Here is a 13,998-nt window from a genome sequence, read left to right as displayed (position 1 = left end):
GAAAAAAAAAAAAAAGAAGCCTCTTGTCAAGGGATGGGCTAGGCAGTATGTGACTCTGGAATTCAAACCTTCCCCGAGGGGAGGCAGCTGCTGTTAACTCATGACTGCTGCACCTCTGGGTGGCTTTGTCACCCTGACCTAAATTCTCCTGAAACGGTGAGAACATTCACGGTGAGCTGGACTCTAATGTTAAAGGTTCCAGCTCCTTAGTGCTTGGGACTGTCTCTGCTGGGCTGTTGGTAGTGCACCCCTTTAATCCCAGCACTGGGGGAGACAGGGGCAGGTGGACTGCTAAGTTTGAGGCCAGAGAGACCGACCTGGTCTACAGAGCAAGTTTCAGGACAGCCTGAGCTACACAGAGAAACCCTGTCTGAAAAAGAAAAAGAAACAGAAAAACAGAATTAAGGGGCTGCTGGGATGGCTCAGCAGTTGAGAGACTGTACTGTTTTTGCAGAGGACCTGGGTTTGGTTCCCAGCACTTGGGCAGCTCACAATCACCCGTAACTCCAGCTCCAGATACGTCAGTGCTGCTGGTCTTCATGTAGGCACCGCGTGCAAGAACCTACTTGCCTCCATGTATTTGTAATTAAAAATAAGAATAAGGCCTGGAGAGATGGCTTGTTGCTTTAGAGCATGTACTGTTCTTTAAAGAGCCCGAGTTCAGTTCCCAGCACCCAAGTCGGGTGGCTCACAGCTGCCTATGACTCCAGCTTCAGGGGATTGGACACCGTCTTCTAGCCTTCACTGGCACTGCACACACAAGCATATAACCACAAATAGCACGTACCATACACAACCACATCACCAGAAAAAAAACACACACACGTTATTAAAAATAAAATGAAATTGAAAAGTCTTTTATTTGTTTTGTGAGACAGGGTCCCATTTTGTAGCCCTGGCTGTCCTACAACTTGTTATGTAGAGTAGGCTAGACTCAAATTCATAGAGACGTCCGCCTGTCTCTGCCTCCAGAGTACTGGGATTAAGGCTGTGTGCCTCTATGCCTGTCTTTAAGAAGAAAAAGAATTGAATTCTAAAACCACACGTGATGGTGGACACTTGTGACCAGTGGCAGGGCGAGGGGGACAGTGTCAGGATTTCAAAGTCATCCTTAGCTACAGAGTGACTCTGAAGCCAGCCTGGGGTGCCTAAGATCCCGTTATCCTTAAAACATAAAATGTGAATTCTTGCCAGGCAGGGGTGGAGCATGCCTTTTGGAGTCCCAGCACTTTGGAGGCAGAGGCAGACAGATCTCTGTGAGTTCAAGGCCAGCCTGGCCTACAGAAGGAGTTTCAGGACAGTCAGGGCTATTGCACAGAAAAACCCTGTCTTGAGAAATCAAAAACAAACAGAACAGAACAAAAATTGCAAATTCTTCTCTTAGGACTGTTGCTTCCTAGTTTAGAAGAGGGGGAAGTGGCAGTCGTGGGCTAACATTTATCCTTCCCACTTTGTGATATTCACAGGGGACAGGCCAAAGAATGCATGCAACATTGGTTTTTTATTATTAATTTTTATTGAGCTTTACATTTTTCTCTGCTCCTCTCCCTGCCCCTCCCCCTTCCCTTCAACCCTCTCCCGAGGTCCCCATGCTCCCAATTTACTCAGGAGATCTTGTCTTTTTCTACTTCCCATGTAGATTATACCTATGCAAGTCTCTCTTAGGGTCCTCATTGTTGTCTAGGTTCTCTAGGATTGTGATTTGTAGGCTGGTTTTCTTTGCTGTATGTTTAAAAACCACTTATGAGTGAGTACATATGATAATTGTCTTTCTAGGTCTGGGTTACCTCACTCAAAATGATGTTTTCTAGATCTATCCATTTGCCTGCCGATTTCAAGATGTTATTTTTTTTCTGCTGTGTAGTACTCTATTGTGTTAATGTACCACATTTTCCTTATCCATTCTTCAGTTGAGGATCATTTAGGTTGTTTCCAGGTTCTGGCTATGACAAACAAAGCTGCTGTGAACATAGTTGAGCACACGTCCTTGTGGCACGATTGAGCATCCTTTGGATATATACCCTAAAGTGGTATTACTGGGTCTTAGGAAGGTTGTTTCCTAATTCTCTGAGAAATCGCCACACTGACATCCAAAGGGTTTGTACCAGCTTGCATTCCCACAGCAATGCAGAAGTGTTCCCTTTACCCCACAACCTCTCCAGCATAAGTTGTCATCAGTGTTTTTGATCTTGGCCATTCTTACAGGTGTAAGATGGAATCTCAGAGTTGTTTTGATTTGCATTTCTCTGATCACTAAAGATGTTGAGCATTTCCTTAAGTGTTTTTCAGCCACTTTAGATTCCTCTGTTGAGAATTCTCTGTTTAGGTCTGTACTTCATTTTTTAAAATTGGATTACGTGTTCTTTTTTTCAATTTTTTATTTTTTTCCATTCAAAAATTTATACTTCCTCCCCTCCTCCCATTCCCCTCCTGCTCCCCCACTCACCCTCCTCCCTCCCCTCCCTCCTTAAGAGAGGGCAGGGAACTCTGCCCTGTGGGAAGTCCAAGGCCCTCCCCCCTATATCCAGGCCTAGGAAGCTTTACATCCAAATAGACTAGGGTCCCCAAAAGCCAGTAAGTGCAGTAGAAACAAGTCCCAGTGCCTTTATCAATGCCTTCTCAGTCAGCCCCCATTATCAGCCACATTCAGAGAGTCCAATTTGATCGCATGCTTGTTCAGTCCCGGTCCAGCTGGATTTGATGAGCTCCCATTAGAACAGGCACACTGTCTCAGTGGGTGGACCAACCCCTCTCAGTCCAGACTTCCTTGCTCATCTTCTCCCTCCTTCTGCTCTTCAACTGGACCTTGGGAGCTCAGTCCTTGCTCTGACGAGGGTCTCTGTCTCTATCTCCATCTGTTGCTGGAAGAAGATTCTATGGTGATATTCAAGATAATCATCAGTGTGATAGTGGGGCAAGGCCAGTTCAGGAACCCTCTGCTCTGCTGCCCAAGGACCTAGCTGGGGACATACCCGTGGATGCCTGGGATCCCCTACAGAGTTGCCAACCCTAAAATGGCTCCCTTAATGTAGATATCTTCTTTCCTGCTCCTATATCCGCCCTTCCTCCTTCTCTACCCTCCCACTCCCCCAAGCTCTTTCCAGTCTTTCCTTTCTCCCTTCTCTCTCCTCCTCTCCCCTTACCCCACCCCCCCCACCCCCCCCCAGGCTCCACACTCCCCCCCCCCCCCCCGGCAATCTTGTTTGCTTCCTATTTCCAGGAGGATCTATATATGTTTTTCATTGGGTTCACCTTGTTTTTTGGCTACTCTAGGCTTGTGAACTATAGGCTCAATGTACTTTGTTTATGGCTAGAGTCCACTTATGAGTGAGTACATACCATATTCATCTTTTTGGGTCTGGGTTATCTCACTCAGGATAGTGTTTTCTATTTCCATCCATTTGCATGCAAAATTCAAGATGTCATTATTTTTTTACCACTGAGTAGTACTCTAACATGTATGTATTCCACACTTTCTTTATCCATTCTTCCATTGAGGGGCATCTAGGTTGTTTCCAGGTTCTGGCTATTACAAATAATGCTGCTATGAACATAGTTGAACAAATGCTTTTGTAGTATGATTGGGCATCTCTTGCGTATATTCCCAAGAGTGGTATTGCTGGGTCCTGGGGTAGGTTGATCCCGAATTTCCTGAGAAACAGCCACACTGATTTCCAAAGTGGTTGCACAAGTTTGTATTCCCACTAGCAATGGATGAGTGTTCCCCTTTCTCCACATCCTCTCCAGCATAGGCTATCACTGGTGTTTTTTATTTTAGCTATTCTGACAGGTGTAAGATGGTATCTCAAAGTTGTTTTGACTTGCATTTCCCTGATTGCTAAGGAGGTTAAGTGTCTTTTGGTCATTTGAACTTCTTCTGATGAGAATTCTCTTTTCAGTTCAGTACCCCATCTTTTAATTGGGTTAATTAGAATTTTCATGTCCAGTTTCTTGAGTTCTTTATATATTTTGGAGATCAGACCTTTGTCTGATGCAGGGTTGGTGAAGATCTTCTCCCAGTCAGTAGGATGCCTTTTTGTCTTAATGACAGTGTCCTTTGCTTTACAGAAGCTTCTCAGTTTCAGGAGGTCCCATTTATTCACTGTTGCTCTCATTGTCTGTGCTACTGGGGTTATACGTAGAAAGTGGTTTTCTGTGCTCATGTGTTACAGTCTACTTCCCACTTTCTCTTCTATCAGGTTCAGTGTGGTCGGATTTATATTGAGGTCTTTAATCCATTTGGACTTGAGTTTTGTACATGGTGATAGATATGGATCTATTTTCATTCTTCTACAGGTTGACATCCAGTTATGCCAGCACCATTTGTTGAGGATGCTTTCTTTCTTCCATTGTATACCTTTAGCTCCCTTGTCGAAAATCAGGTGTTCATAGGTTTGTGGGTTAATATCAGGGTCTTCAATTCGATTCCATTGGTCAATGTCTCTGCTTTTATGTTAATACCAAGCTGTTTTCATTACTGTAGCTCAGTAATAAAGTTTGAAGTCAGGGATGGTAATGCCTCCGGAAGTTCCTTTATTGTATAGGATTGTTTTGGCTATCCTGGGTTTTTTGTTTTTCCATATAAGGTTGATTATTGTTCTCTCAAGGTCTGTGAAGAATTTTGTTGGGATTTTGATAGGGATTGCATTGAATTTATAGATTGCCTTTGGTAGAACTGCCATTTTTACTATGTTGATCCTACCCATCCAAGAGCATGGGAAATCCTTCCATTTTCTGGTGTCCTTTTCAATTTCTTTCTTCAAAGCCTTAAAGTTCTTGTCAAATAGATCTTTCACTTCCTTGCTTAGTGTAACCCCAAGATACTTTATGCTATTTTTGGCTATCGTGAAAGGTGAAGTTTCTCTGATTTCCCTCTTTGCTTCTCTATCCTTTGTATACAGAAGGGCAACTGATTTTTTGGAGTTGATCTTGTATCCTGCCACATCACTGAAGGTGTTTATCAGCTGTAAGAGTTCTTTGGAAGAGTTTTTGGGGTCACTGATATACACAATCATATCATCTGCAAATAACGAAAGTTTTACTTCTTCCTTTCCGATTCGAATCCCCTTGATCTCCTTATGTTGTCTTAATTGTTATTGCTAGAACTTCAAGCACTGTGTTGAAGAGATATGGTGAGAGTGGACAGCATTGTCTTGTTCCTGATTTTAGTGGAATGGTTGTGTTCTTTTGATGACCAATTTCTTGAGTTCTTTGTGTATTTTGGAGATCAACACTCTGTCTGATGTGGGGTTAGTGAAGATCTTTTCCCATTTTGTAGGCTGTCATTTTGTCTTGTTGACCGTGTCCTTTGCTTTACAGAAACTCTTCAGTTTCAGGAGGTCCCATTTATTAATTGTTTCTCTCAGTGTCTGTGCTGCTGGGGTTATATTTAGGAAGTGGTCTTTTGTGCCAATGCATTCAAGTGTACTTCTGACTTTCTCTTCTATGAGGTTCAGTGTGGCTAGCTTTATGTTGAAGTCTTTGATCCATTAGGACTTGAGTTTTGTGTATGGTAATGGATATGGAATCCATTTTCATTCTTCTACATGTTGATATCCAATTATGCCTGCACCATTTGTTGAATATGGTTTCTTTTTTCCATTTGATAATTTTTGCTTCTTTGTCAAAAATCAGGTGTTCGAAAGTGTGTGGATTAATATCTGGGAGGATCTTCTATTCCGTTCCATTGGTCCTATCTGTTCTTATGCCAATGCCAGGCTGTTTTCAGAACTGTAACTCATTGTGGATGATGGTTCTGATGTGTTCTTGGATTCGATTTGCTAGTATTTTATTTAGTATTTTTGCATCAATGTTCATGAGTGAGATTGGTCTGTAATTCTCTTTCTTAGTAATGTCTTTCTGTGGTTTGGGTATCAGGGTAATTGTAGCCTCATAAAAAGAGTTTAACAATGTTCCTTCTGTTCCTATTGTGTGGAACAATTTGAAGTGTATTGGTATTAGTTCTTCTTTGAAAATCTTGTAGAATTCTGAGCTGAAACCATCTGGTCCTGGGCTTTTTTTGGTTCAGAGACTTTTGATGACTGTTTCTATTTCTTCAGCAGTTATAGGTCTGTTTAATTTGCTTATCTGGTCTTGATTTAATTTTGGTAAGTGATATTTATCCAGAAAGTTGTCCATTTCCTTTAAGTTTTCCAATTTTGTGGAGTACAGGTTTTCGAAATATGACCTGATGATTCTCTGTATTTCCTCCGTGTCTGTTGTTATTTCCTTCTTTTCATTTCTGATTTTACTAACTTGGATATTCTCTCTGCCTTTTGGCTAGTTTGCATAAAAGCTTGTATATTTTGTTGATTTTCTCGAAGAACCACTTTTTGTCTCGTTTCTTTGTATTGTTTTCTTTGTTTCTATTTTGTTGATTTCAGCTCTCAATTTAATTATTTCCTGCCATCTAGTTCTCTTAGGTGAGTTTGCTTCTTTTTGTTCTAAAGTTTTCAAATGTTCTGTTAATTCACTAGTGTAGGATTTTTCCAGCTTCTTTATGTAGGCATTTAGTGCTATGAACTTTCCTCTTAACACTGCTTTCATTGTGTCCCATAAATCTGGGTATGTTGTGTGGTCATTTTCATTGAATTTTAGGAAGTCTTTAATTTCTCCTTTTATTTCTTCCTTGACTCATTGATGATGCACGTGAGCACTGTTTAACTTCCATGTGTTTGTGGGCTTTCTGGAATTAGTATTGCATATGCAGCATTGTTAAACCATTCTGACAATTTGGATGACATAAAAAACTGGTTCCTTTTTGAAAAGCTGTAATTACCTTTAAACATATGACTGGGTCATTTCTCAACACCTTCAGTGACTTCTTCTCATGGTGGTAAACAAACCTTGGGCAGGGCATTCAGTGTCTGGCTTTTGGCAGTGCTGAAATGGGACCTAAGGTCTTGTGATTCCTGGTCAAGTACATAACCCCCGAGCTGTCACCCCAGCCGGCCTTTACCGTCCCTTGCAGCTTGGTTCCCATTATGGCTTTGACTTGACTGCCTGGCACCTGCCTATTGCTCAAGCTCTTCATCTTGGCCTGCTCACCCTGTGGTTTGCTGACACAGTTCCTCTAACTTATATCACCCTCCTCAGTCATATCTGCCCATCAGAACCCAGCATCTCAGGCTAGGGTGTAGCTCAGTGGTCAAGTGTTTGCCTAGCATGTGGGGGGCCCTGGATTTGATCGTCAGCCTCCTGCATCCTCCCCTAAAGAGTGTAAAAAAAAAAATCCCACCGTTTCTCAGCTCAGTCACTCTGAGCCTCACTGAGCCTCTCCCTATGACCCAGTAGAAGGGTTTCTTTGTCTTCCTCCCACACATGGCTTCAGTCCTTGACGACATGAGCCCTGTCATGAGCTCAGCACGCTGTTGCAGGTCAGGCTCTGTAGTTGTGGGGTCAGAAGACACCAGCTGCTGCAATCACACCTGTCCCTGCTCTGCAGCAGGGGGACCCACTGAACCACTAGATCTAGACTCGCAGGCTGGAAGAACCCTAGGGAACTTGCCCCAGACAACCTTCAGAGAGATGGCCCAGGACAACTCACTAAAGGACACTGTGTACTCCTTTCCTGTCATCGGCCTGCTTCTCTTCTTCCTTTTATTTCAAGACAGGGTTTCTTTGTGTAGCCTTGAACTCATTCTGTAGACCAGGCTGGCTTCAAACTCAAAGAGATCCACTGACTCTGCCTCCCCAGTGCTGGGATTAAAGTCATGTGCCACCACTGCCTGGTTGCTCTCTCTCTCTCTCTCTTTTTTTTTAAATTACTGTATGCATGCGTGTGTGCATGCATGCGCTTGTGCATGTGTGCATATGTGCGTGTATGTGCTCATGTATGTCCATGTGTGTTGCGTGTGTGTTGCTCATTTGTGTGCCAGAACACACATGTGAAGGTTGGAGGACAACTTTACAACTTTTAGAAGTTAGGTTCTTTCTTCTCCTATCCTGGGTTCCAAGGATGGGACTCGGTGTCAAGATCACGTGGAAAGCATTTTTACTGGCCGAGCTATGTCATTAGTGTCTGAGTTTTAAAAATTTTTAAAAGATGATTTTATAGATAAACCATGGATGGCAGCAGATGCCTATAATCTGAGCACTCGAGAGGCATTTTGGTGTGTGTGTTTATATTTGTTTATATCCTGTGTCTATGCTTTACTGTTCTGTGTTCCGCACATTTGCCATTGTGCATGTGTGGTGGTCAGAGGATGACTCATGAGGTATTAACTCAGATCACCAGGCTTGGTGGCAGGTGCCTGCATCTACAGGCACTGAGACAGTAATTTTTCACTTGGACTTTTGCCATCACTCAGAGAGGCTCTGGAGATGCAGAACATTCTGAACCTGTCTATCATAGGGCACCCAGCAGGTAGATGACTGGGTTAATACCAGCCAGCAGGAGTATCCAAGCTGGGACGCATAGTGAAACCCTGTCTTGAAAGTTTTTTTTTTTTTTTTAAATTATTTGTATTTTACGTGCATTGCTGTTTTGCCTGCAGGTATGTCTCTGTGAGGGTGTCGAATGCCCTAGAATAGGTGTTACAGACAGTTGTAAGCTGTCATGTGGGTGCTGGGAATTGAACCTGGGTCCTCTGGAAGAGCAGCCAGTGTTCTCAACCACTGAGCCATCTCTCCAGCCCCTTGAAAGTTTTATACAAGAGAATAAACATCATCTCTTCAAAAGACTCACACTCAGCCCTGGAGAGGGCTTGGTAGTTTAGAGTACATACTGCTCTTCCAGAGGACACCAGTTCAGCTCCCAGCACCCTCATCTGTTGTGGAATAATCTTTTCGTACACTGTGAAGATGTGTCGCTCAGATTGCTTTAATAAAAAGCTGAACGGCCAATGGCTAGGCAGGATTTTCAGGACAGAGAGGACGCTGGGAAGAAGAGCAGAGATGTGGGGATTCACCAGGCAGAGGCAGAGGAAACAGGGACGCAGCATGGGCAGTACAGAGTAAAGGTAATAAAGCCGTAGGACAGAAAGTAGATGAACAGAAGTGGGTTAATTTAGGTTATAAGCAAGGTTAGAAACGAGCCTAAGCTGCCAGACAGGAAGTTTCTGTGTCATGATTTGGGAACTGGCAGGAGGGACAGAAAAATCTACCCACTCAACTGCCTCTAACTTCCGTTCCAAGAGATCTGATGTCCTCTTCTGGCCTCTGTGTGCTCTGCACTCATATGCAAAGGACCTGCCTCCCCCCCCGCCCCCCCCCCGCCACATTTGAAAATCAATTTAAAAAAGTTTGCTGTAAGCACTTTAATCCCAGTACTTGAGAGGCAGGTGGATCTCTGTGAGTTTGAGGTCAGCCTAGTCTACTGAGTGAGTTCCAGGACAGCCAGGGATACACAAAGAAACTTGTCATGATAAACCAAAACAAAAGTAAGTTTGTTTCAGAAAGACTTATATTGTACAAGTGTCAATCATGGAAGCCCTTCACCACCTCTCTTCAGTGTAACTTAGAGAATATATATATATATATATATATATATATATATATATATAGAGAGAGAGAGAGAGAGAGAGAGAGAGAGAGTTTTGAGACAGGGTTTCTCTGTAGCTTTGGAACCTGTTCTGGGACTATCTCTTGTAGACCAGGCTGGTCTCGAACTCACAAAGATTCACCTGCCTCTGCCTCCCGAGTGCTGGGATTAAAGGTGTGCGCCACCACGACCCAGCCTCTATTTATATTTGTATAAATAAAATGTTTCAACACAAATGGGAGACAATACTGTTCTCCAACAGGCTGTTTTCACTTCATAGAGATTGTACAAGAAGCTAAACACTTTTTTGGAATGCTTATCGCACCTACGTTCTTCTGTGAACCATTTGTTGGCTAACTTTTGCCCACATTTCTACCAAGTTCTTGTGTGTGTGTGTGTGTGTGTGTAGGCCAGATGACCACCCCAGGTGTTATTCCTCAGGTGCCATTCAACCTTGTTTTCTGACAGCCCAGAGCTTGCCAACTCTGCCAGGCTGGCTGGCCAGAAGCACCAGGATTTCCTGTTTCCATCTCCACAGCACTGGCATGACAAGTGTGTGCCACCAAGCTTGGCATTTCAGGAAACTCAGGTCCCCTTTATGACTGAGCATCTCCTAGCTGTCCAGTTACACAGCATCTGCTCATCTCCGGTCCACGAGCTGCACACGTCCATCCCCCATTGCATTTACTATCCTATAATTCCGGTCTTTCTTTAAGTGTTGGCTGTGGAACCCAGGGCCTTGCTAGGCAAGTGCTTCACCACTCAACTACACCCTTAGTTCTTGTTTTTCGGTGGAACATCATTATGTAGCTCAGGGCACCCTGGAACTATATAGCTCAGGCTTATTTTTAATTCTTTTTTTTTTTGTGTGTGTGTGTCCTGGGATTATGGGTGTGAGCCATTATGGGGGTGAGCAGTCATACAACCCCAACTTCATTTCCATACATGGAATTTTGCATCTCTGGATTTTCTGAGCTACAGCAAAAGTCCTAGTGAAAATTACTGTCTCTGGAGGCATTCAGATGGCACCAGCTACCCAACCTTATGATCTGAGTTCGATACCTACAAACACATGGTGGGAGAGCATCAACTTCCAAAAATTGTTTTCTGATCTCTACATGTGCCATGGCAAGTGAGCAAACATGCAATGTCAGAAAAAACAAAAAACCAAAAGGCAAATCACAAAATTACTATTTCTGAGGCTGGGATGTGACTATGGTTGAGTGCTTGCCTAGCATAAGGCAGCCCTGGTTCTAGCTCCAGCTCCACAGAGAAACAAACTATGACGTCTTTAACAAAACCACAACTAGGATTAGACTGGATAACAACTCTAAACTTTTGAATGCCTAGTGTCTGTTTCCACCTACCATAGCAACTTTTGCAAAGTTTTGAAACAATGGAAGACATTATTCTGCCCATTTTGGGGTCAGGAGATGCTGAGTTGGGAGGTTAGTGCTTGAATGCTCCTCTAAAAGCCCTGAAGGTAGGCACATGTGTATGTTCCTGTGTGTGTTTGGTGTGTGTGCATATGCATGTGGAGGCCAGAGATCAATTTCAGCTGTCTTCATCAATAACTACTTTTTGTTGTTGAGACAGAGTTTCTCTGTGTATCTTTGGTTGTTTTGGAACTCATGCTATAGACCAGGCTGGCCTTGAGCTCAGAGATCCACCTGCCTCTGTCTCCCAAGTGTTAAGGTTAAAGGCATGTGCCACCAGTGCCCTGTTTCTTCACCAACTTTTTTTTTTTTAGATGTGTGATGGCTCATCGTGGTTGTTAACTTGATTGCAACTACAATCAACCAAATCCCAAGCTGCAGAGCATACCTGTGAGGAGGAAGTTTGCTCGAATGGGCCATTTGAGAAAGAAAGACCCATCCTAAATGTGGATCACACTTTTTTAAAAAAGATGTTTATCAGTCTATCTATCATTCTCTCTCTCCCCTCTCCCTCTCTCTTGACTTCATTCATGTGTTCCGCCTGCATATATGCTTGCAAGCCAGAAGAGGGCACCAGATCTCACATAGATGATTATGAGCCACCATGTGGTTACTGGAAATTGAATTCAGGTCCTCTGGAAGAACAGTCAACGCTCTTAACCTCTGAGCCATTTCTCCAGTCCCAGTGGGTCATACTTTCTGATGGCAGTTCACATAAATGGACACAGAAGGAAGCTTTTGCTTTTTATTTGCCCTTACTCTCTGGCAAGTTCATCCAGCCTGCTGCTGAGACGCTACATAGGGATTTCAATGTATAAAGACCATCTGAGACATCCAGCCTTGTGCACTAAACAGCTGCTGGATTCTTGGCCTGTCAGTAAATAGCCATTGTTGGATTAGCTGGACCACAGCTAATAAATCTAATCATTCTAATAAATCTTCTTTCAATATATATTTTCATTCAATCTCCTCTAGATAACCCTAATACACAGTCTCTCACTGTGTAATAGAGATTACAAATTTGGAGAGACCTGGCCAGCAAGCACCAGGAATCTGTCCATCTCGCTATCTCCACAACCGTGATTACAGCTGCACTCACACACCCGACTTCTACATGGGTGCTAGGCATCCAAACACAGGTCCTCGTGCTTGTGCAGCAAGCATTTTATCAACGGAGCCATTTCCATGGCCCTTCAAACGTAGTCATAGCTACCAGCTGAAACAATCACGGGAAAGTGCCAACCTGGAATGATGTCTGTAAGGTCCAAGCAGTTGTGACAACTTTCTGGTTGCCAGTTACAGTTTCAAGACACTAGTGTGACAATCTTCCTCCCCATCTCTCCCACTCAACCCACAACCAGAATTTCCAGACAGATGAACCTGTCACTGGAAATAGGGGATGCACAAAGAACAAAACAAACCCGAGTCAGCTGGCAGGTTTCTAGCTGAGGTCTTTATTTTCATTTTATGTACAGCAAAGGTGCTGCTGAGACTCCACAGCAGCCAGACAGAACATAACTGAATTCTCTCTCAACAATTAGCAGCTGAAGATCTAGCATCTACATGTAACGTTCACGTGTTCACAAGTATTGTCTCTTTACTCTGCAATTCGTGCACGTGAGTCTTTAGTCTTACACACTTGTATAAAACACACGTACAGTCAGCCTAGTAGTCAGCCCCTTCTGAGGGTATCACCTAGCATACACAACATACAGAAGAGTCACTTTCAAATTCCCAGTTTAATTGGGGGTGGTGTGGGAACCATCACTTTGCCTGTGCTGGCTTGTTGATGACAGCATTTGGTTTTGTTTGAGATATGTATTTTCCAAAGCTACAAGGTCAGAACACTGGAGCTCACTCAGAATCCAGTTTCACTGACTACCTTAGAACACAAGATCAGAAGCAAAACCAAAGCATGCCCACTGTCAGATACAACTGGTGAGAAAGGCTTCACCCCAGTGTTCTGGTCACAGACGTTTCACGTCAATTGGGATGGGGCTAAAGAAGCACCGTCAGCGATGGGTCCGAGTGCACCTCTTAGGGTCAAGGACCTGAAACTGGAGCAGACAACCGTCAACATCATAGAGTGATGGCCAACTCTACAACCATGACAGTCACCCAGGCCAACACAGCCTGCCTCAATAACTTGGGCTAGGCACCATCATGGACAAGGGAATCAAAGAATGCTTCATTTTAGCGGATTTTTTTAATTAAAATTTTTTTTTTTTTTTTTTTTTAAGGAAAAGAAGCATTAAATTGTGGGTAAGCTTCTCTCAAATCAAGTGCTAAACCATCAGAGCAAGGCTACTGAAAGGCTGTGAATAGAAAAGAGAATCTAAGGACAGTCACAATTCCAAGAAACTCAAAGGTAACAGGGAAGGGCAGCAGAAAGTACAAGCAGGCAGGATAACAGAAGTGTGTTATAAACAGCACTGAGTGCAGATAACTGCAGGCTTGGTGAGTGAGCAGGGGTAAGACAGCGAGAGCCATGATAGGTCCTATCCTGGACTGAAGGTCCTTCCGAAGACAGTCTGCTAAAAGGAAGGCAAGGAGTCAGTGTGGGTCTGTCTGTCTGTCTGAAGCTCCAGATTCTTTTTCCTTCAACAGAAACTGCCATCAGGAAATTAGAGACAATTTCAGTTTATCGATCACAGTGACATTTGGGGGTCCTCCTATGGAACTGTTAGGAGAAGCCAGTGGGCTGCCACTGGATCATCTCTCCCACAGTCCCATGGGGCTCTCTTCTGTACCAGAGCAGCGACTGTTGTTCAGCAAGGTCAGTGTCCTGTGGCACTCTTGCCCGAAGCTGCTGCAGGATTTTCAGACAATGCTAACCTTCTAAACATAGGCTTGGGGACCATCTGTTTTGGCATAAATATGTATTGGTTTTAATTTTTTTTTTTTTGTCCCTGCTTTGGGTGCTCATTATTAGGTGGATAACAACCATCTGGGGGATGGGAAAGGAGACTGGGTACCTGAGTTAACATATCAAAGTGAGAAGGCCAGCAGGCCAAAGCAACAGGAGGCTGGAACTGTTAGGTAAACCATGCTTTTCAACAGACAGGGCATTGCTACCCTAAT

Source organism: Chionomys nivalis, chromosome 1 (genome assembly GCF_950005125.1).
Source record: "Chionomys nivalis chromosome 1, mChiNiv1.1, whole genome shotgun sequence".
NCBI classification, from domain to species: Eukaryota; Metazoa; Chordata; class Mammalia; order Rodentia; family Cricetidae; genus Chionomys; species Chionomys nivalis.
This window is presented reverse-complemented; position numbering follows the sequence as displayed.